Source organism: Piliocolobus tephrosceles, chromosome 4, assembly GCF_002776525.5.
Source record: "Piliocolobus tephrosceles isolate RC106 chromosome 4, ASM277652v3, whole genome shotgun sequence".
In the NCBI taxonomy this organism is placed as follows: domain Eukaryota; kingdom Metazoa; phylum Chordata; class Mammalia; order Primates; family Cercopithecidae; genus Piliocolobus; species Piliocolobus tephrosceles.
In genome coordinates this window covers 24,338,567-24,362,006 of record NC_045437.1, presented here as the reverse complement: position 1 = coordinate 24,362,006, position 23,440 = coordinate 24,338,567, and positions in this window count along the sequence as shown.

The following is a 23,440-nucleotide window of genomic DNA, read 5'->3' as shown; positions in this document are numbered from 1 at the left end:
CATGTAAAAATATTTGAGTTTCACAGAACTATTGATAGGAATATAATACGAAGTTAGACACAATAATCTCAGTCATTTAGATTTCAAAGGGATTTTTGAAAGGATAAGAAAAATGTGAAAAGTATAATCATTGCAATTTTTATGAACATACTAATTTTATTTATGCCGCAAGTATAATAGTGGTGTTTCTTGCCTTATAATGAGGTTACGTCCTGATAAAAGTTGTATTGAATACACCTAGCCTACCAGACATCATAGCTTAGCCTAACCTACCTTAAAGATACTCAGAACACTTACATTAGCCTACAGTGGGCAAAACAATCTAACACAAAGTCTATTTTATATAAAAGTGTTGGACAGTCTAGGTAATTCATTGAAGACTGTGCTGAAAGTGAAAAACAGAATGGTTGTATGGGTCCTCAAAGCACCGTCTCTACAGAATCAGTATTGCTTTCACACCATCATAAAGTCGATAAATTTTTAAGTGGAACCATTTTAGTTTGAGATTGTCTATATACATCTTCATCTTGCATGCTATGAAATATTTTCAAAAAATCTTCCTGATAAATTTCTGTTTGCAGCTTGTAATGTCAAATGAGATCTTTCTTACCTTTAGAAATTTTAAGTTTAATTCTTTACATTTTATTGTACATCTTTCCTTAAATTTCACTTTCTTTTACTACAAAATTTGTCTTCACAGTTACTGTCAGGAAATGTGGTTTCAGAATTGACAACCCTGGAGACAGTCAGGTCCACAATATGAGAAGTCAAAAGACTCTTCCTCATCTGTGCCAAAAGCACGCTTTAATTATAATAGAACCCAAGAGATGTGCCTCAACCTTTAAATTGTTGTGTGACCTTGAACATAGTAAATGCTCAAAAAACATTTCTTGAATGAACAAACAAGTGTGTGTGTGTGTGTGTGTGTGCGCGCGCGCGCGCGCAAGTATGTGTTTGCTTTTCTGTCAAACATCTTGTGGTTTCCCTATGAAGGTTTGTTCTCTAAGTGTCATAATCTCCAGATTTATGACTACTGAACTTGGTGGGGTTGGGGGGGGAAGGGGCACAAAACCTGTGTGCTATATTGCTGGAGGCAATGTTAGCTGTGTGGTTATTTCATGTGAGACACCCTCTACTAGGCACTACCTGTGGTTTATTGAGAAATGAGTTAGTTTTGAAATATCCAACAGACGTTCATAGGAGGAGGCAGATTAGAAAGTGTTTATTCAGGCTTCTGGCAACAATTCTTAATCAGCGATCCTCTAATGTTTATTTCTAATTTGGTTTACTTACATTTTCTGCAGGACGGAGAAGATATCCTAGTGGGTTGTCTCTCGGTTTTCTTTCAGGGCTGTGAAGAAGAACAGGAAGCCAGCTAGAATTAGAAATAACCGATTTTTAAAAACAGTATGCCATATGAAAGGTTATGATAATCTGAAAGGATGCTTCTTAGGAACCATTCAAAATGTTTGAACCCATGAAAACTACCTATTTGCAACTTTCATCATGAGCTTTTCTCTTTGGGAAGAGCAATTTTGTGCCAGTGTTGCTTCAGTTTGTATTATCTCACCCTTTGGCCAGACATATTTAGAGTATCTAAGACTCACATGGTGAGTATTACTATTTCATGAGACCATTCCTCACTTAAATTCCTGTTTGCATAGTTTGAGTCCCCAACTGAATAGTTACTTTCTCCACTTGGAAGAAACTAATAAAAACTAGTTCACAATGACCAGTTGCAGAAGATATTCATTCCAATAAAGTGGTAGATTTTATAAGCTTACTTCTCGAGTTCTTCCTCCTCTTTACCTAAATAAATTTTTTACAGTCTACAGAAGCACTTCAAGCCTGCCAGTTCACAAATAACCCCGGATCCTGGGCAACTGAGTTGGCCCCAAAAGAATGAAGCTTTCACCATCTCCAAAATCTAACTCGATATCTGGTTTGGGGCAAGCTCTCTCTGCACATACTGATTAGACTTATCAAATGACAATGAACAGCTTAAAGTGGCTAAGATTTAATGCTTGTTGTAACTAACTTCTACATCCTGTTCGGTGCTTTCTGTGTTCATTACAATGGCTGGATTCCTCTCTTGGAATATATATGGAAGAGATCAAAAAGTTAAATATTTCAATGGCTTATATTCTCCTATAGTGCAGGGGACTCAGCACATTTGCGTGTGTGAGAGTGTGTGTGTGTGTGTGTATGTGTGTGTGTATAGGGCTATAGAGTCAATCTCTTAGACTTTGTGAGCCTTACAGGTTCTTTGCAACTGCTCAAGTGTGCTATTAAGCACAAAAACAGCCGAAGACAATATGTAAATCATAAATCACCGGACATGTTTGTCTTCCAATAAAACTTGATCTGTGGATACTGGAGCTTGAATTTCATATATTATCATGTATTATAAACTATTCTTCTTCTGATTTTTTTTCAACCACATGAAAATATAAATAGTCATACATAAATAGACTAGGGCAGATATGGCTAATAGGCTATAGTTTGCTGACCTATGTATTGAATAAATTAATTTCAAAATATATTGAAAAGGGTAACTATGTAAGATAATGATAGAAATCAATTTGCTTGACTGTCATAACTGTTTCACTATGTATATGTATAACTTTTTACACCTTCAGTGTATACAATTTCTATCTATCTATCTATCTATCTATCTATCTATCTATCTATCTATCTAAGAAAATATTCATATCTAAGTGTCTATTTTTTTTTCTGCTCTGACCATAAGCAAAATCAACTGATGGAACTAAGTGGGAACTGGCCGCTCACTCTGATCTGTCAACTCCAGGCTAGAAAACCACAAAACTCCTTGGCTCATACTTCAAAAATCTGTTCCAGTTCTAATTCAGGTCTCCGACAACTTGGAAGTGATTTGCCTTCATTCTTTATCCCTCCTGTCAAGGCAATGGCTCTCTGCATGGTTTCTTAACCACATTTGGAGAATCCACTAGTGTTCACTTATTCCCATAGAGGGAATAATTAACTAAAACTCAAAATAGGAAGCAAGTTTCACAATGTCCTGCTTGCAACCGTTGAGTAATGGGAGGTTAGTTTTCTTTTAAGCTAATTATGAGGGAGAAAGTATGTGACTTTTAAAAATGTTAAAGTATTTTTACAGTTAAAACATGACCAAATTTTGAAAGTTAAAAAACATTCTAATAGAAGAGTAGTGAAATATCCAACTAAACTCAAGTCCTGTTTATTATATTATTTATTTCATGTGGTATTTACCTTCATTTCTTAATAGTAGTTCTTACCTTGCCATTTTATTTAACATTGGTAAGCATAATCTCCTTACGTACTATTATGTTTAAATAAGCTCACATATACTACCACTAGCAGATGCCCCCCTTTCTCTTTCCCTGCTTCTGTATAACATAGTTACAATGTTTGTTTAAATCAATTTTTAGCTATTACAATGTTACAAACATGTAAGTACTATTTTCTTTGAGTCAAGTAATGCGTTATGTTTACATTTACATTTATTTAGTTCTGCAACTTTTTCATTTCCCCTGGAATCAATTGGTTCTTATTTATATGCTCATTTCTCTACCTACCTATTGCCAATTCTTCACACTGCCCAATAGCCTGAAACAACCTCTCAATAAAGTATTCTAAAGAAGAAAATATCACGTATTTGTCTTTCTGTTGCATGCATTTGTTTTCCTCCTACCAAACCCTCACTTTCGTTGGTCAACAGTGGACTAGGAATGCATCCAAGGATGTTTCAGTTCTTCTACTATTTCTTTTACTCTTACTCTGAAAATTCTCATTTTTTTTTTCTTTGCCAATTGCTCTGTTTTCAAGATCCCATATTTTTCTTTTTCCAAGTGTAAGCACTAATTTTTGTGGATCTCACTATGCTAAGATACAGGTCACAGGAGTGAATTTTTTGGAGATTTACTTATTTAAAAACTTATCAGAATTTTTCTCTAAAATACTCCCAAATTAATGGATTATTTATTTCATCCAGGTATATAACTTGAAGTTGAAATTAATTGTTACTCAAAGTTTTTGAGATTTTTATCCACTTTCTTCTAGCTTCCTGATCTTCTGAGAATTCTTTTTCCTGCATTTCAAGCTATTATCCTCAATTCAAACAAAATCATACTCATCAGTATTATATTACATATGTTTTTATAAGTGATTCTGAGGAAAAACAGTGTACCAGAGGCATTACACTAATTTGAAACATAATACACCACACCTGGGTAAATTACAAAGATCTTTGTTAAATGTTTCACATATGATCACAATATGGTATTAAGAGGTTTAAAACATAAAAGCTATAGAAATAATAAGGAAAGAAATCATAAATATTGGGTGGGAAAATGATTTCTTAATGAGATAGAATATTTGCTTACTGTGGAAAGGATAGCCACCATAAAAGTAAAAATAATCATCTACAATTTGCATGTAATTTGCAAAAATCAAAGATAGCAACTAAATTCTGAGGTAGGTGAGATGTGTTTAAATTAGAAATATATATAGAAGAAATGCAGAAGATAAGGTTTAAATAATCAATACAATTTTCAAGGAAGCATTGCTGGGAAATAAACATTTGTAAGAAAAAATAGCATCCATGAAAGAAAGAAGATTGGAAAGAATGCTGTCATTTCAGGACTCTAATGTATAGTAATCCACTTCCTCATCCAAGTTCAGAACCAACTGAGAGTTAGACAAATGAGTTAAGTAGATCCAGTAGACTTTTTATTATTATTATTATTTTATTTATTTATTTATTTTGAGACTGAGTCTCGCTCTGTTGCCCAGGCTGGAGTGCGGTGGCGCAATCTCTGCTCACTGCAAGCTCCGCCTCCCGGGTTCGTGCCATTCTCCTGCCTCAGCCTCCCAAATAGCTGGGACTACAGGCATGTGCTACCATGCTCGGCTAATTTTTTGTATTTTCAGTACACATGGGGTTACACCTTGTTAGACAGGATGGTCTCCATCTCCTGATCTGGTGATTTGCCTGCCTCAGCCTCCCAAAGTGCTGGGATTACAGGTGTGAGCCACCACTCCTGCTTCAACCTGCTTTTAATACAGCTTACATGAGAAAAAAATGAATTTGTTTTGTTTTAAGCCACTAAATATTGGATGGGTTTGCTATTCAGCAATAAGCAACTGAAACACTGATGTAGGTCAAATGACTAAGCTGTGGGAAAACATGGCTTAGGTGCATAGCCTAATGGGCTTTCTAAATCTAAGCCCCACAATTAGTCTTACCCATTCCTAGAAAATGCCTAACAACCACCACCGTGCTCTAATGATCTGCCCTTATCACAAATGTTCAGTCTGTCCCTTGTAAAGTTTACAGCATGGAGTAGCAGCACTGAATACATTCTGTGCAAGTAGAAACATTCTAAAGAGAAAAAGAAGGCAGGCTTGGCCAAGTAACCTCAATTTTAGCTCTTGAATTTAATCAGATAATTCATTCATATTTTCCCAGGGGATTCAGGGAGCAGAGTGTAATTAAGGAATTAGAGACCAAAACGTCATCTTTACTGTTGTCTCTTCTCACGAAAACATAAGAGTAGATGTAAATCCCCAGTCCCTATTCCCACCATTACCACCCAACAGAGGCTACATTTCATTCGGTATATGGATCCCCTAAGGTTCATGGCACCTCATTTTACAATCTGAATTTCTGATGAAGTTTTATGATCTTTAAGGTGCAGGATATGTCTTCTATAAGTTGTTTCTCCCTCAGCATTCAACTCAGTACCTGACATGGGGTTGGTATGTCGGGTTGAAGGAATGAATAAAAGCTTCCAACCACAATTTTCGTGTTCATACTTCATCAGAGAATTCATTCACTCATTTTTTACCATATGAAATAGGAACTGAAAAAAAAAAAAAACAATGCATACTAAGTATTTGAGATTTCTGCTTAAGTCCAAGTAAATGCAATTTTAAAATCACCTTCAGACCAGGCACGATTGCTCACGCCCTAATCCCAGCACTTTGGGGAGCCGAGATGGGCGGATCATGCAGTCAGGAGATCGAGACCATCCTGGCTAACATGTCAAACCCCGACTCTACTGAAAATACAAAAAATTAGCCAGACATGGTGGCGGGCACCTGTAGTTTCAGCTACTCGGGAGGCTGAGGCAGGAGAATAGCGTGAACCCGGGAGGCAGAGCTTGCAGGGAGCCAAGATGGTGCCACTGCACTCCAGCCTGGGTGACAGAGGAGACTCCATCTCCAAAAGAAAAAAAAAAAAATCACCTTCAACTCCTACTCTCTCTGATGGGCTGAATGAAATTTTCATCTTGCAAGGATTCTTACGTGCAAAATTTATATATGTTTGACCCCTCTACTTTTTTCTCATTATTCAAGCTTTTCAGATATCTTTCTCTCATTTTAATAATTACATGCCATGATGTTTTTATATTAGGCTGAGCATTTATATGTCTAGAAATTTGTGCAATTTAATGCCGATGATAATGATTGCATTTTTCTGTAGTAACTTTTCCATTATTTGCCTTTCTTTTTTATAAAATTATTGTAAAGTTGCATATTTGAATATCTATTTTGTCATTTCCTATGTTTTCTCTTCTATTATTCTCATTTTCTTTGTTGGTTTTCACTTGAAAGACTTTTTTTTTTTTATTATTCCTTTTACTTTTCCACCTTGCATTGAAGTTTTGGTTTCTAAATTTACTTTTCTTTTCAATACCTAAGAGCTTTTTAATTTTCTGATTTTTATTTTTACAGCATCTTATATTTGGTTCCTCTCTCAGAAGATTTTTTTTAAACTAATTGTTTTTCTTTTGTCTTGCACTTTGTCTATTTCATCAGTCTCTTTGCTTCGATTTGTTTTCTTCACTGGTTTTTATGGTAAATGCTGTCAGAGATCTAATGATCCTGGGAATCACATACTCAGCTAGCAAGGAAACAAGAAGTTCATAGAAATGTCTACTTAAGGAAAACCACGTATGAGTGGAAGTTTCTTTCGTAAAAACTATTTATAAGCAAAATCTAGCAGTGCTGAGTGTTAGAGTATGAAAGATAAAAGCACGTCTTATTTTTACAGAAAATCTTGGAGTCTGGGCCATAGGCTGTATTATCATTATATTTGCTCAAATGTTATTATCTATAAGAATATTTTAGATTTTACATAAAGAGAACTTTTCATCAACTCTACCTGGCTTAAATGATCCAAATTCCACATATATCTACAATTGTAATACTTTTCTAACACCATGAAGATGAAAAGTGATGGATTTTTATATTTCTATCATTAATGTTTTGTTTTGAAAGGATGCATTAAAGTTGATATCCAGTAACTTTGTGTCCGGAATTGGTGGGTTCTTGGTCTCACTGACTTCAAGAATGAAGCCGGGTACCCTGGCCATGAGTGTTACAGTTCTTAAAGCTGCTGTGTCTGGAGTTTGTTCCTTCAGACGTTCAGATGTGTCTGGAGATTCTTCCTTCTGGTGTGTTCGTGGTCTCGTTGGCTTCAGGAGTGAAGCTGCAGACCTTCGCAGTGAGTTTTACAGCTCTTAAAGGCAGCATGGACCCAAAGGGTGAGCAACAGCAAGGTTTATTGTAAAGAACAAAAGAATAACGCTTCCACAGTGTAGAAGACGACCCCACTGAGTTGCCACTCGCTGTGAGTGTTACAGCTCTTAAAGGCAGCAAGAATCCAAAGGGTGAGCAACAGCTAGCTTTATTGTAAAGAACAAAAGAATAACACTTGCGCCGTGTAGAAAACCACCCTACTGACTTGCGGCTGGGTGGCTAGGGCAGCCTGCTTTTATCCTTATCTGACCCCACCCACATCCTGCTGATTTGTCCATTTTACAGAGAGCTGATTGGTCTATTTTACAGACAGTTGATTGGTTCGTTTTGACAGAGTGCTGATTGGTGCCTTTACAATCCTTGAGCTAACCTCCGGAGGTTCAGGTGCACTGGAGCCCACTGTGTGGGCGGGGGTTTGCATGACAGGCTGGGCTGCAGGTCACGAGCCCTGCCCCGTAGGGAGGCCCCTGAGGCCGAGGGAGACTTTGAGCTGTGCCAGTGGGCCAGCACTGCTGGGGGACCCGGGGCAACCTCTGCAGCTGCTAGCCCGGGTGCTAAGCCCCTAACTGCCCTGGCCAGCGGTGCTGGCTGGCCGCTCTGTGTGCACCGCCTGCGGGTCCAACTGAGCCCGCACCCACCGGAACTCGCCCTGGCCCGCTAGCACTGCGTGCAGCCCGGGTTCCCGCCTGCGCCTCTCTCTTCACACCTACCCGCGAGCAGAGGGAGGCGGCTCCTGCCTTGGCCAGCCCAAAGAGGGGCTCCTACAGTGCAGTGGGGGGCTGAAGGGCTCTTCAAGCGCTGCCAGAGTGAACGCCAAGGCCGAGGAGGTGCCAAGAGTGAGGGCTGCTAGCACATTGTCACCTCTCAATTTGATGGACCATTTTTATGGCTATATAGGATTAATAAATTTTTGAAAAGCAGCATCGTTAGAATGACTAAAACAATCGTATGGTAACTTGACAGTCAGACTTTTCTTTTTGCAGAGTTGAGCAGAAACATGGCTTATAGTTTCCTCAAATCATTCTAGAGCTCCAGACAAAGTGTTGGACCTTGGAAGCAACAAGAAAGTTAGTGGTACCAATATTTGGGCAAAAACCAAGCTGTGGGTGAAAGATCTCTTATCCATAGTATATGTCCACTCCTGTCTCTTCTCAGGTTTTCACTGTGTCAGTAATAGTGAGTGAGTTTGAATTCATCATGTAAAATTAATATCTGTACTTGTAAATGTTCACTGGTTTTACATGCTGTGACACTTCTGCAAATGTGACACTTCTGTACAGGATTCACAACTTTAAGAGAATAGTTACTTTAGTCAAAGAAACAAAGAATGATAATATATAAAATTTAGTATGTTCCTGGCATAGTTCTGAGTTTCTTATATGTATTAACATATTTCATCTACATTTAATTCAAGAGTCTTCTGGCATTATTATTATACCTGAATTTTGCAAATAAGAAAAGTGAGAAAAAAGATAAGTCAAGTAATTTGTACAAGATTGTATAGTCAGTAAGCAGCAGAATTTGGGTTTGAGCTTGGGTTATGACAATACTTTACACCACTAAGTTCTGCTGTATTTTGGAGAAGAAATAACAGCCACAGTCTATTTTAGTTTATATAGAGGAATAAAATATCATAAGCAAAAAACTAAATCTGGCCAGGTTCTGTGGCTCATGCCTGTAATCTCAGCACTTTGGGAGATGGAGGTGGACAGATCACAAAATCAGGAGATCGAGACCATCCTGGCCAACGTGGTGAAACCCTGTCACTACTAAAAATACAAAACATTACCTGGGCATGGTGGTGCGTGCCCATACTCCCAACCACTCAGGAGGCTGAGGCAGGAGAATCGCTTGAACCTGGGAGGTGGAGGTTGCAGTGAGCCGAGATCACATCACTGCACTCCAGCCTGGGTGACAGGGCGACTCTGTCTCAAAAAAAAAAAAAAAAAAAAAAAAAAAAAAAGTACACCTAAATTTAAGTCTCAGTCAATGTTCTGTATATTTCAATAGTAGTAACAGTTAATGCAGATGCAGTACTTTATGATTTACACATTTCTCATTTATTTCTAAGAACAGCCCTTATTCTTTAAACTGTGTGGAAGATGCTAGAAGACTATACTGATTTGAAAAAAAAATTTACAGTAAAACTGAATGTCTTAAAGAATGTTTAGGTTTATTTTAAGTATATGCAAGTATATAGATACAGGTCAATAAAAACGTCATAAATTATTAAACAGCTTGCTCTTTTCATCCAGCACTGTGTGCTAATCACTTCCCAAGTACCATGAGATAAAGGCAAGAGAAAACTCTACCACAAGAACGTGAAGTATATAATGGGATGCCTTCCAGAAAAAGTAAGTGGAGTCCTTTCCACATTCTGGGAACTAGAACCATGGATGTAATCTACAAGACATTCAATAAAGATCTGTAATGTGCTCATCTATAGAACACTGTGCCTGCAGATTGACAAGTCTCTCTGGCCATTGCCCTGAGGCCTTCAGAAAGGGACTGAACAGGTATTTGAGGAGACTGAGATTTTAAGTAGAAAAAAGTCAAATAAAATACAGGAAAAGATAGTAAAAGGAAAAAGACAACCAAAATCTATAGCTTTCTAGAGGATTAGGACCACCAGAAAAATCTTCTAGTGTCAAAGACTGGCTTGTGTGGCTGAGCAGATGGCTTTGTAAAAGTTGTTCGAGTTCTGTCTGAGGAAAATAAAGGTCCAGAGACAAAATGAACCCTCTCTCCTCTCATTTTAGCTCATGCAATAAAGATGTTTATTGTTTAAAAATAATCTACTGCAAATTTACTGAGTATTTCTGCTGGCAGACAAAGATTAGAAGAGTAGGGCAGGCGGGCATCAGCAAACATTTCTAATTTTAAAACCACTTTAGTTAGACATACACTGTTGCAGCCATGTCAAACCAAATTTTTCATAGAATGTGTAAAGATAATTCCTTATATGCATGACTTCCTAAGATATATTCCTTTTTTCTGGAAATTCCTGGAATATTCAGAAAGCAGAAAAACACTTATAGTATGTGCTAATATTAATGGGCTTTATATACATGCAATCAAATGATTAAAAGTTATTTTATTATATCATCACTAAGAACGCCAGATTAACCTCAAACTCCAAGACCCCTTCTTTTTACTCATGGAAATTCATCCTTTGTTTTGTTCTAGGTTTAGATGAAATACTGAGTTACAATTGCTTCTTCAGTTTAGCTTTCTGAGCTCTACTTGCTGACATTGTATTTTGTAGATTTAATCTTAGTAACTGCTGTTATTATAAGTTGCTTAGCCTTAGTGATCATCATATGTAACTAGTTGGCTAGAAAAATAAACAAGCAAAAAACCAAAACAGGATACAACAAACAGAATATGCTCTTATATCCATAGCAATTGAATAGAAAACTTCCCTGTTGCAGACAAAAAGCTATTTACCAAAATCTTTTCTCCCTCTGCATGATGTGGAATTGTAGCTTGAAGTTGAATAGTTAGCCAAGGGCTAAATTCCTCAGTTTCCGTGTTTTCTTTTTCCCCAAATACTGACTGGATCTAATTGAAAATGATATCCTAATGGATAATTGAGCTATACGATAAAAGGAGCCTGGATGCTTGCAAAACCATGCAGAGGAGAGTGCTTCCAGCACTCTGATCATTCAATAAGGACTGTTTTAGGAAAAAGAAATAAACGTTTATTCTCCTGAGCCATTACATTTTGGATTTAATTATCACTTCAGTCTTGCCTATCTTTACTAATATTATCTGCTATTGCTAATAAAACCTCTTTAAATTTTTCAAAGATCTTGCAGTCTATAGAAGCACCCAGGGGCTTTTGTTACTTTGCTTGCTTTGTAAGTGACGCATACACACTTTGCAAATACTTGAATGTGTAATAGGCTCTTGGAGTGGAGGAAGGGTGGTGAATTTTTGTAATTGTTGGCACGTAGGGGCAATCTTTTCACTGAAGTGATAAATATGGTATTAATAATGCATGTAGATGTATAGTGATTCTACCATTTCTTCAAAGTAGAAATATATCCCCTTGAATTTAGCAAATATTATTTGCTGTGCCCATGCACATCCATTGACAGGTTTGATGAGACCGCACATCCTGTTTTCCTTTTTCAGACAGTAAAAGCTGTTTCATGAAACAAGTGTTTTAGATTAAAATGAATAGGTAGGAAATAAAACTATAATGTAAATCTAGACCCATAGTTGAATAGTTGACAGCTGCATGTCTAAGGAAAAAAAAATAGTCAATATTTTTCATGATGATAGATTGAAATGGGATTAGAATACAGCTGGATTTCATCTGGTACATCTCAACAGTACACATTTCCCTCAGACTTAAAAGAGATCTCTGGACGAGCTTAACGTGCTAGGCTCTTTATCAATCATAAATTCTGTTGTTTGTCCTTAAATACAGATATTGGCAATTTTCATGTATTTATGCTGGCATTTCAAAATAAGAGCTATGTTGCTAAATTCTCCTTGCAATAAACTCAAGTTTGTCAATGTATAATTATATGATCACTGCTCCTCTGAGACCCCACCAAAGAACAAGCATAATTTGTAAATATTTCTTACAAGGTAAAGACATGACCCTGTCTCAGGGAATTCATGAATTGTGATTTTGAGAAACACTGCAATCACTAACTACTCCTAGATATACCGTAATTGTGTTCGGATATGTACTTAATCAATTTTGTTTTAAATATTATCCAAATGAAATAAGACCTCATTTTTTAACGTCTTCCATCAAACTATTAGCCACTCTTCCAACAACATTCAATCTATACACTTTGTTAAATAAAACAAATACCCAGCTATTTCCTTTTGTTTTATGTGTTCCATGCAGAATTTTATGTTCATTTTTCTGTTTTGTTATGCATAATACTAAAATTCCTGTTAGTTAGAATACAGACATGACTTATATAAGGAAAATGTGTATTCCTAATTATATAAAAGCACAGAAAACTCATACTGTCACCTGTGAATATCGTGAAAGCCAATTGTGAGAATATGAAACAAGGACTTTGTTGTTAATCCGTTTATCAAAGGACAAAGACGGAAATTCTTAGCCTGACCCACAAGGCCCTGAATTATCCGGTCTCTATCTACCTTGCAAGCCTCATTTTGCATTATGCTTGCACCTCCTGCTCTGTGCTCCAGCTATTCTGCCCTCTTTTTAGATCCATCTTGAACATCCCAGGCTATTTATCTTGTCTGAAATTTTCTCCTACTGTTCATCCATTGTACCTAATCCTCGTCTAGTTGAATCTTACTTTTTAGTTCAATAGTTATTTCTTCAGGAAAGCCTACACTAGCCTTCATTCCTAAATAATTTTTGTCTAATATATACATTTATCAGCATGCTCCTCTCCTTCATATACTTTTTATCATATTTGCAGTTTTCTGTTTGTGTTATACTCTGTTGAATATTTTCTACTCTGTTAGACTCTAGGGACCATGCCGTTTTTAGTAGTCTTTGTATTATTATCACTTAAAGATATTGCACATAGGTAGAACTAAAATAGATATTAGTTGAATGAATAAGTTAATGAATGAAGTACATTTTATTCACACCTGGCTTCAAACTCTAATAAAAAAAATCAGACATGAGTTGAGCCATATCAATGTTTCTGTTTAATAATGTTTTTAAAATATTTCAGGGTTTTGTACAATTAAAACTTGATTTTGAGTTAGGCTTTGAGCAGACAATGATGCTTTCTATCCAAACTTTTGTGATTCAGTGAGAATAAGTTTGTAAGAAAAATGAAAACTTTGAATATAAAATTTATAGTTTCAGCATTCCTCTCCCATTCTTATTCTGAAAAGTATGTTCCTATTGTATTAACCTTTGTGCAGATAAGAACTATTTATTCTGTGTGAGATAATAATGAAAAAAGGTAAAAAAGAAGATAGTGAAAAAATAAAATTTTTGATTGGGAATTAACGCTTGGTAGAAGGGAGCAACCCTTTGAAAAAGGGAGTGGCTCTGGATGAGTTACCTACATATTATGTCTTCTATGACTGAAAGGCAAATAAAATTCTGATAAAATTCTGCAGTGTTTTTAACTTGGAGAACCAGATAACAGAATTTGAGACAGAAAAAAAAAAAAAAAAAAAAAATCTCTGCTTTAAAGTGATGGATGAATCCCTGAAAGGACCAAAAAAGGAAAGTAATTAAAAATTATGTGTGTAATATATTTTCAAATCACAGCCTGGCCCATAACCCACATGCACAGGCATACTATAAGCCTCACAGCAAAAGCTAGTATCACTGTATTAAGTTTTTTTTTTTTTTTTTTTTTTGAGACGGAGTTTCGCCCTGTCGCCCAGTCTGGAGTGCAGTGGCCGCATCTCAGTTCACTGCAAGCTCCGCCTCCTGGGTTTATGCCATTTTCCTGCCTCAGCTGGGACTACAGGTGCCTGCCACCTCGCCCGGCTAGTTTTTAGTATTTTTAGTAGAGATGGGGTTTCACCGTGTTAGCCAGGATGGTCTCGATCTCCTGACCTCGTGATCTGCCCGTCTTGACCTCCCAAAGTGCTGGGATTACAGGCTTGAGCCACCGTGCCCGGCCTGTATTAAGTTTTAAACTTCTCTTTATCTCTAACTTCTCTCTAAAAGACAAAGATCGAACTTTAATTTCAACCAAATTAGTTGTCTGCTAAAACAAACCAGCACACAAAAATCAACACTAGAGAAATATGACAGAATTCAGATTCTTCAAAACACAGCATTTAAAATGTCCAAGAAACACCCTGTATTAGTCAGGGTTCTCCAAAGAAATAGAACCAATAGGAGATTAGATAGATAAATAGATGAGAGAGGATTTATTAGGGAAATTGGTAAATGCAATTATGGAGGCTGAAGAGTCCCACAATAGACCAATTATAAGTTGAAGAAACAGGGAGCTGGAAGCATGGATCATTTAGAGTCCAAAAGCTTCATGGTATAACTCTCAATCTCAGGCTAAAGGCTTGAGAACAGGCTAAAGGCTGGTGAAAATCTTTGAGCCCAAAAGCTGGACAAGTGGAATTCTAATGTCCAAAAGAAGAATAAGAAGGATTTCTTAGGTTTAGAAGAAAGTACACAATTCACCTTCTGCCTTTTTGTTTAGTTGATTGGATGGTGCCTGCCCACATTGGGTGAAGGTATATTTCTTAGCCAGTGTGCTGATTCAAATGCCAGTCTTCTCTAAAAACATCTTTTTATTATCCAGAAATAATGCTGTACCAGCTATTACTTAATTAAGTCAAGTTGACATCTAAAATTAATGATAACAAGTCCTCCTTTTGTCAACTTGGCACGCATATCCATCTGCTTAGATCATACTTAATCTGTAATAGAGTAACAAAGTCATAGTTCTGCCTATAATGATGTAACTATTCTGTGTACACCCATAAATGCACTAATCTCCTCCCGATAAAGGGAGGTAAAAAGTCCTTGAGTGATATTTATGCTTTTTCTGATATTCCATAACTTAAATACTATGATGTAAAATTAACATTACTTAAATATTGATATAAACTCCATACATTTTATGTTAAGTAATAAAGGAATAAGAGAGAAAAGAAAATGAAGGTATGTTTAATAAATGTCTATATATACACATCAATATACACACACACACATACACATAAATGTATTATTGACAAAAAAGGGAGAAAATATTCATGGAAATTACAGTCCTTGTGTCTATAATTGGCCACATGGTTGTAGTTTGTATTTCTAACTGCCTTCTTCTAATATCCATTCTGTATTCCCTTTGCCTTCAGTAAGCACCTCAGCTAGTTGTGTTTTTTTATGTGACAGGGAGACTCAAATTCTCATTTCTGAAAGGTCTGGACAAAATTGGTTTGTTATATTTTCCAACTGAACTTAATCATAGGGCATGATAATATTAAGAGACACCTTAAATGGTCTCTTGTATTTCAGATATTCTCCTCCTTACCTCCGTTGTGCAGTAATAGACCAATTTCCCTTGATGGTTTGAATTAATCACCCCCTCCAATACTGTAACTGCTTTTTTAGCCCTTTGACTCAGAGGCATGAGGAGCCCAAAGTAGCTGAGTGGCAGTCTTATGATCGAGTGTTTTGGCATATTTTTGTGTCTCCTGGTAAAAGCATTTCTCCCACTGGAACTAAGACCTCTAGGCTGGCAGAGCATAAGTTCCAGGTACAGCAAGAAGAATTTTGCTAGTGAGTCACTAGGTATAATGGTGAGTAGTGCCACTCTTATTTTCACCCCTTGATTTCTAAACCTGTGAATTCTGGCTATGGAAGAAGCAATGTCATAAATCGGACGCTGATTCAGAGCATATACGGCCTTTTGAGAACCTTGCCCCACCCCTGCAAGGGCTTAACACCTAGCTGGCCCTGTAACTGCATTTTCAAGAGCTACTGCTCTAGGATGAACAAGAACACAGTAAGACTAGTGAATTCCATGAGTATGAATCCATTGTTTTATTTCCTTGTTTTTGAGGTGAGTTCCTTGGTTAGAAGCAATTCTGTGTGTAATACTATGGCAGTGGATAAGGGATCCTGTGAGTCTATGAATGGTAATTTTGGCATAAGCTCTGCAAGTATGGAAGCCAAATCCATATCCACAGTAAGTGTCTATTTTGGTAATGACAAAATAATGCTCATTCCATGAGGAAAGGGGTTCAATATATTGATCTGCCATCAATTAGCTGGCTGATCACTCCAAGGAATGGTTCTTTATCAGAGGTTCAGTGTTGGTTTCTGCTACTGGCAGACTGGGCACCCAAAATTGTCATAGCCAGGTCAGCCTTGGTGAAAAGTTCATGTTTCTGAGCCCATGCATAACCTCCATTTCTGCCACTATGACAACTTTTTCCATAAGATTTTTAGACAATGTCAAGTGTGACAGGAATAAGTGGCTGAGTGGTCTCCACAGAATGAGTCAGGCTATCCACGATTACTAAAATGTTCTCCTGAGCCCTCCCTTTGGTGAACATTTACATGGGAAACAAATATCTGTATTCCTTTGATTATTCATAGGAGTTTTACATATATTTATTTCCCAAATTTCTTTATTTCCAATTTTCTAATCACGGTCCTTCCAAGTTCCTTACCCTCAAGCCAAGCTGTTGGCTGCAGTGCATAAATTGGTATACAACTGCACATATGCCTGATTCTTCACTCAAGCAAAGCACGCAACCAGGTGCACTTCTGGAAGTTCTACCCACTGAAAATATTTTCCTTCACCACTGCCCTTCAGAGGTGGATTATAAGTGGGAGTTGCAGTTGTGCACTTTCATATGGTACCTACATATCATGCAGAATCATCTGCAAACCAGCTTCAAATCTTCTTTTCCTTGATCCACTGATCATAGGTGACTTTAGGACCACCAGTGCAAGTCCCGTAGTCCCAAGGCTGGGGAGCCTGGAGTTATGATGGTCAAAGGTCTAAAAAGGAATGTCATTTCAAAAAACAAGAGCAAGAATTTGTATTTTTCTGTCTTTTTGTTCCATCCAGGCCCTCAGCCAGTTGGATGGTGCCACTCACATTGGGTTTAGGGCAGATCTTCTTTACTCAATCCACTGATTCAAATGCCAATCTCCTCTGGAAACATCCTCACAGACATATCCAAAAGCAATGCTTTGCTGGGTATCTGGGTATCCCTTGATCTAATCATCTTGACACCTAAAAAATAAACATTCACACATCCTGAAACTATTTACCATATAAAGAAATAAGAAAATATGACTCCATCACAAAGGAAATGGCAACGTGTAGCAATAAACCATAAGCATTGGGATTAGTATGTAAGAATTTAAAGGCAGTCATTGCAAATATGATTTTTGAAGAAAAGGGCATGTGCTCATGAGTGAAAATATAGAAATTCTAGCAGAAAGAAATGAACCATGTTAAAAATCCAAATGGAAATTTTAAAACAAAGAGATTAAGTAAATGTTGTAAAAAGATTTACTGATCGGTAGTGGTAGATATCCCCCAAAGATCTCCACATCCCAGTCTCCAGGACCAGAGAATAAGCTATTTTACATGGCAAAAGGAAGCTTGCAAATTTGGTTAAGAAGATGGATTCTGAAATGTGGAGATTGGGCTGGATCACCTGGGTGGCCCTATTGTAACCAAAAGAGTATTTCAAACTGGAAGAAGGACATAAATGATAAGATTAGAGAGGAAGATGTTGCTATGGAGGATGTTAGAGAGATGCAATGACTCTACCCACTATTGCTGACTTTGAAGATGGAAGAAGGACATCATAAACCAAAGAATGTAAGTGATTTCTAGAAGCTGGAAGACAGAAGTAAACATATTTCTCCCTAGAAGCTCTGGAAAGAAATATAACCCTGAAGACACCTTGATATTAGCACAGAGAGATCCCTGATAGACTTCTAAACTACATACTGTAAGAAAATCAATGTAAAACTAATGCGGTGGGCTGGCCAGCTGAGTAAAGAGGAAATATTAAAGATTGAAGAGTGAGCTTGATGATAAAACAACCACAAGGGTTGAAACAGAGTGCTCAACCATGAAGATGAGGAAGAGTGAGGGCTAAGAAAGATGAAAGGGGGAGGAGCAGGGAAATAGGAGAAGGATAAGAAGAAAAAAAAGGAGAAAGAGAAGGAAAAGAAGCAGTAGTAGCAGCATCAGCACTGCCACTACCAACAACAATAGCAAATATCAGAGTAAACAAAAAATGCCAAGATATTTGCTTGTGAAATCCCATAGCATGCAGAGAAATAATGTTTTAAATGACAATCAACTTCTCATCAACAACAACTGAGACCAGTAGACAGTGAAACAACACCACTGAAGTGCAGAATACAAACACACACACACACACACAAAATCAACATGGAATTCTATACCAAAAGAAAATATTTTTCAAAAATAAAAATGAAATCAAGACACTCATAGATAAAAAACAATAAAATTTGTTGGCAGCAGACATATTACCAGACATCTTAAAGGAAGTTCTTTATATTGAAGTGACATGAGAGCAAGTGGAAATTAATGTGTTCGGGAAGGAATAAATTAAAATGGGCTATATCTCATATGAGGATAAAAACCATAGCACTATACAATAAAAAGCAAAGGACCTCCAATATTGCCAAGTTTTCATATTATATATATAATGTTAAAATTTTAATTACCAATAGATCAAGAAAACTATAAACTGCATACAGTAATCTCCAAAGTAGCTATTAAAAACTAGTGAAGAGTGTTAAATGGAATCATATTTCAAAAAATCTATACAAAAGCAAAAGGAAAAAGGTAGGAAAAATGGAAAATATGAAACAAAATAACAAATGTAAATTAAAAATATAAACATTTACTTTAAACATTAATAAACAAAAAGACCAATAAAAAGCTTAGATTGCACAGAGAAGTGAAAAGTAAATCTCAACTATATGTTTTTAGAATGATTCACTTTAAATATAAAGAAACAGGCTGAGCCTGTAGTCCCAGCTACTCGGGAGGCTGAGGCAGGAGAATGACGTAAACCCGGAAGGTGGAGCTTGTAGTGAGCTGAGATCCGGCCACTGCACTCCAGCGTGGGTGACAGAGCGAGACTCCGTCTCAAAAAAAAAAAAAGAAAAGAAAAGAAAAAAGAAGCAGGCTGAGTGAAAAAAAAGAATGAAAAAGTATTTATCATGTAAATTATAGTCACAAATGTCTATGACTGTACATGACTGTGCTAATAGTAGGCACAAAATTATCAAAGAGAATGTCCAGTGACAAAAAGGATCATTGTGTAATGATAAAGTGTTTCATGCATCAGGAAGACAAGATATTGTAAATGTATTTACCTATTACAAGAGCTACAATTCACAAAGCAAAATTGATAGTAAGATACATAATTCCTCATTTATTGCTGGATAATTTAACATCACTCTCACATAAATTGTGGAAAAGAAATCTAGAAGCAAATCAGAAGAGATGTTGCAAAGCAGAATAACACAAATATCATGAATTGATATTTATAGAACTCTTCAATGGTGATAGCAGAATATCTATTATTTTCAAGTGCTCATTGTACACTTATCAAGATAAAGCATACACTAGGAAATAATGTGTAAATAAATTTAGAAAGATTGAAATTATATACAGTATATTATCTGTTGATGATAAGAGTAATTTAGAAAGCAAAAACATAAAATATCTTTAAAAAGACAAACTACTTGAAAATTAAGCAACAAAATTTAAAATAATTTCTAGGCCAAAAAAGAAATTAAGACAAAATTAAAATGTATTTTGTATTTATTGAAAATGAAATACAACATAAAATGTGTGGCTTGCAGTTGAATGAGCACTTAGAAATTTATAGCTCTATCACATTACGAAAGAAGAAAGATGATCCAACTGTCTCTTTAAGAAGACAAAAACAAACAAAAAGGTTATTGTTAAATATAAGAAGGAAATAATAAGATAAAAATCACTAATTAAACACAACAACAAATATAGAGAAAATTAAGAAAACTAGCTACTTAAAGAATTGACAAAATAAACAAAGCTCTAACTAGACTGGTTAAGAAAAGAGAGAGAGAAAGAAGAGAAGAGAAGGGAGGGAGATAATATGAACTAACCCATATCAGGAATGAAAGAGGTAAATCATTAAAAGTCTTAATAGAAATAAAAAGGATTATAAAATAATCATATCAATATTTTACAATGAAAATTCAAAATTATATATACATGAACACATTTCTTTTAAAAATGTTTTTAGCAAATCTGATATATGATAAAATAGAAAATTTCAGTAGTTCAATATGCATTTAAGAGTTGAACTCATTATCAACATAAATAAAGAAAGCTTCAACCCAGAGGTTTTAATGGTGAATTTGGCCCATTATTTAAGAGAGAAACAACATCAAATTTACAAAAACTACTACTGAAGAGAGAAAGAGGGAATACTTCCCCAACTCTTGTAAAATGACTTCATAAGAAGCCATCATAACCCCAAATCTCATTAAGATATTAGAAAATTTTTAAAATACAGACCAGTTTACCTCATAGATTTTTAAATCTCTAATAATTATCAAATGAATTCAAGCAACACATAAAATAAATAAATAATACATTATAACCTAATAAGATTTGTAAGTTTGGTTTACCACTTGCCAACAAATCAAGATTAAGTATCAGTCAAGAATAAAGGAGAAAAACCACATGAGAATTTCAATATGTACATTAAAAGTCCTTGAGAACTCTCAACACTCAATCTTGATTAGGTCTCTTAGCAAATAGAAAAAAAAGAGGAACTTTCTCAGTCTGATATGGTATAATATATTTACAATCAACATTGCACTTAATTTGAGATATTGAACACTATACCCTTAAGATCTGGAATATTTTTATTCCACAATGCATTGTAGATTCTATCCATTTTAATAAAACAAGTAATATGAGTAAAATCATTGATATTAGAAGGAGGAAGAAAGGAGCGGAAAAGAAAGACAGGGAGAAGTGGGAGGAAAGGCTAAAGAAGGAAAGGACAGAAGGATGAATGAAGAAAGGAAGATGTCTCTATTTGCAGGCTACAGAAATTTTGACAGAAATCTTAAGGATAAGATAAATCATCTACTAGAACTATTAAGTACACTTAGTAATCCTGGATATAAAGTCAATATACACAAATAAATTTTATTTTTATAATTTGGCATATGTAATTAAAACATGAAGTTTAAAAATAATAACAAAACAAAATACCAAAGAATAAACTTAGCAACAGATGTACTGCAAACCTGTTCTATAATTTTTTTAATATTGACAAAAAAATTGAAGAGTAGCAAATGAATGGAGGTCTGAAAAATACCCATGTATTGAAAGACTCAGTGTTATTCAGAAGACCGCTTTTGCCAAACGGATCCATAAATTCGATGCAACCTATTGAAAGATTTCCCACATGTTTTTTGGTAGAAATTGAAAAGCTGTTTCTAAAATGCATGTGGACATGCAAATAATCTAGACTGTCTAAAACAATTGTTTATAAAAAGAACCATATTTAAGGACTTACACTTTCTATACTTCAAGAAATATTATAAAGACACAAAAGCAATACAACATAGTACCAGCCTAAGAATTTACAAATACACCAATTCAATGTAATACAGAACCCAGAAATAGACCAAAGTGATGTTGTCATTGGATTTTTCAACAAAGGTGTAAGAGCAATCCCAATTAAGAAAGAAAAGTCTTTGCAACAAGTGACATTGTAATAACTGGAAATTCATATAGAAAAAAAATTATCATACCCAGACACTAAATTGAGGTAATAGAGTTAAACATAAATAACTACATGTTTTAGAACACAATGGCTAATATCTTCCTGACACAAGCACGTACAAAAATATATATTCTATATGCTTTCATTATTATGAAATTCTGTATTATAGTAAAAAATAAAAATCAGAATAGTGTTTTTCTCTAGGGGCAGGATTAGTGGCCAGAACAGACTGATAATGGACATGAGGACCTTTTTTGGAAGGATGGTGGCATTTTACATCTTGAGAGGGGTTTGAGTTACGCAGGTGTATGCATTTGCAAAAAGTCATCGAGTAGTACACTGAAGATCTGTGTAATTTGTTGTGTGTAAATTGTAACACAACAAAAAACGTAAAAGGAAATAGTGGGACCTAGTTAATGAAATGCACACTGAAGTGTTTCTGGTATGTGTGCTAATATATGTAATTTACTTTGGAATAAATCAAAATATTAGATAAATTAATGAATGAATATAGATGTGATTAGATGGATAGTAAATTGTTAATAGTAGAAATGAGGCTGCCAGTACTTAAATGTTCATTGGGAACATCTTTCAAATTTTTGGTGGTCTAAATATTTTATAATAAAATTTGAGGGAACAACAGGGAGAAAAGTAGTTACTCGAAAAGCAAAATCTATAATCAGAATAATAATTATGGTAACCACCATACATAAAGACTTATTATGGGCTCTCCTAAGATTTCTCACATATTATCTCATTTAAATCTTGCAAGACTTCTCAGTGATACAGAGAATTATTATACGCATTCATAGGATAACTTTAGGGAATTCAGAGAAGTATTCTTATATGCATTCATAGGAGACATTTAGAGAAACTGAATAACGTTTTGGTACTTTGTGAACACCAGATTTAAGAGTCAAACCATGTCTTGCTTGATATCAAAGTTTGTCTTCTAACCCACTGTACTATATGCTTTCCTGAATTTGTATAGAATCAGAAAACAGAATTTAGGAGTAATGACCCCAAAATGCAGAGTAAGCAAACTCCAATGAATACCAAAGATATAATGCAAAGCATACTAAAAGAACAAGTCAAATTCGGCGGGTGCAGTGGCCCACGCCTGTAATCCCAGCATTTTGGGAGACTGAGGCGGGCGGATCCCTTGAGGTCAGGAGTTCCAAACCAGCCTGGCCAACATGGAGAAACCCCCTCTACACTAAAGTACAAAAATTAACCGGGTGTGATGGCGTACACCTGTAATCCCAGCTGTTTGGAAGACTGAGACATGAGAATCTCTTGAAGCCAGGTGGGCAGAGCTTGCAATGGGCCTACATCACACCACTGCACTCCATCCTGGGCAACAGAGTAAGACACCGTATCAGAAGAGGAAAAGTCAAATTGAACCCGATATATATTTTTTCATCCATTAGGTCTGTGTAAATTCCTTAGTAAAATTGATATTGATCAAAACTCCCTACATATGTTTAGTGTCTCCTCCAAATTAATTCTGGTGAGAAACTAAAATTTCAGTCATTTAAAAAAAATGTTAGCCTTAAAACTATAGTTTATGAAACCTGGCATAGTGGCAGTTTATATTAATGGTATAGACAGTATAGATAGACTATAAAGGAAGGAAGGCAGGAGGGAAGGAGGAAAGGAA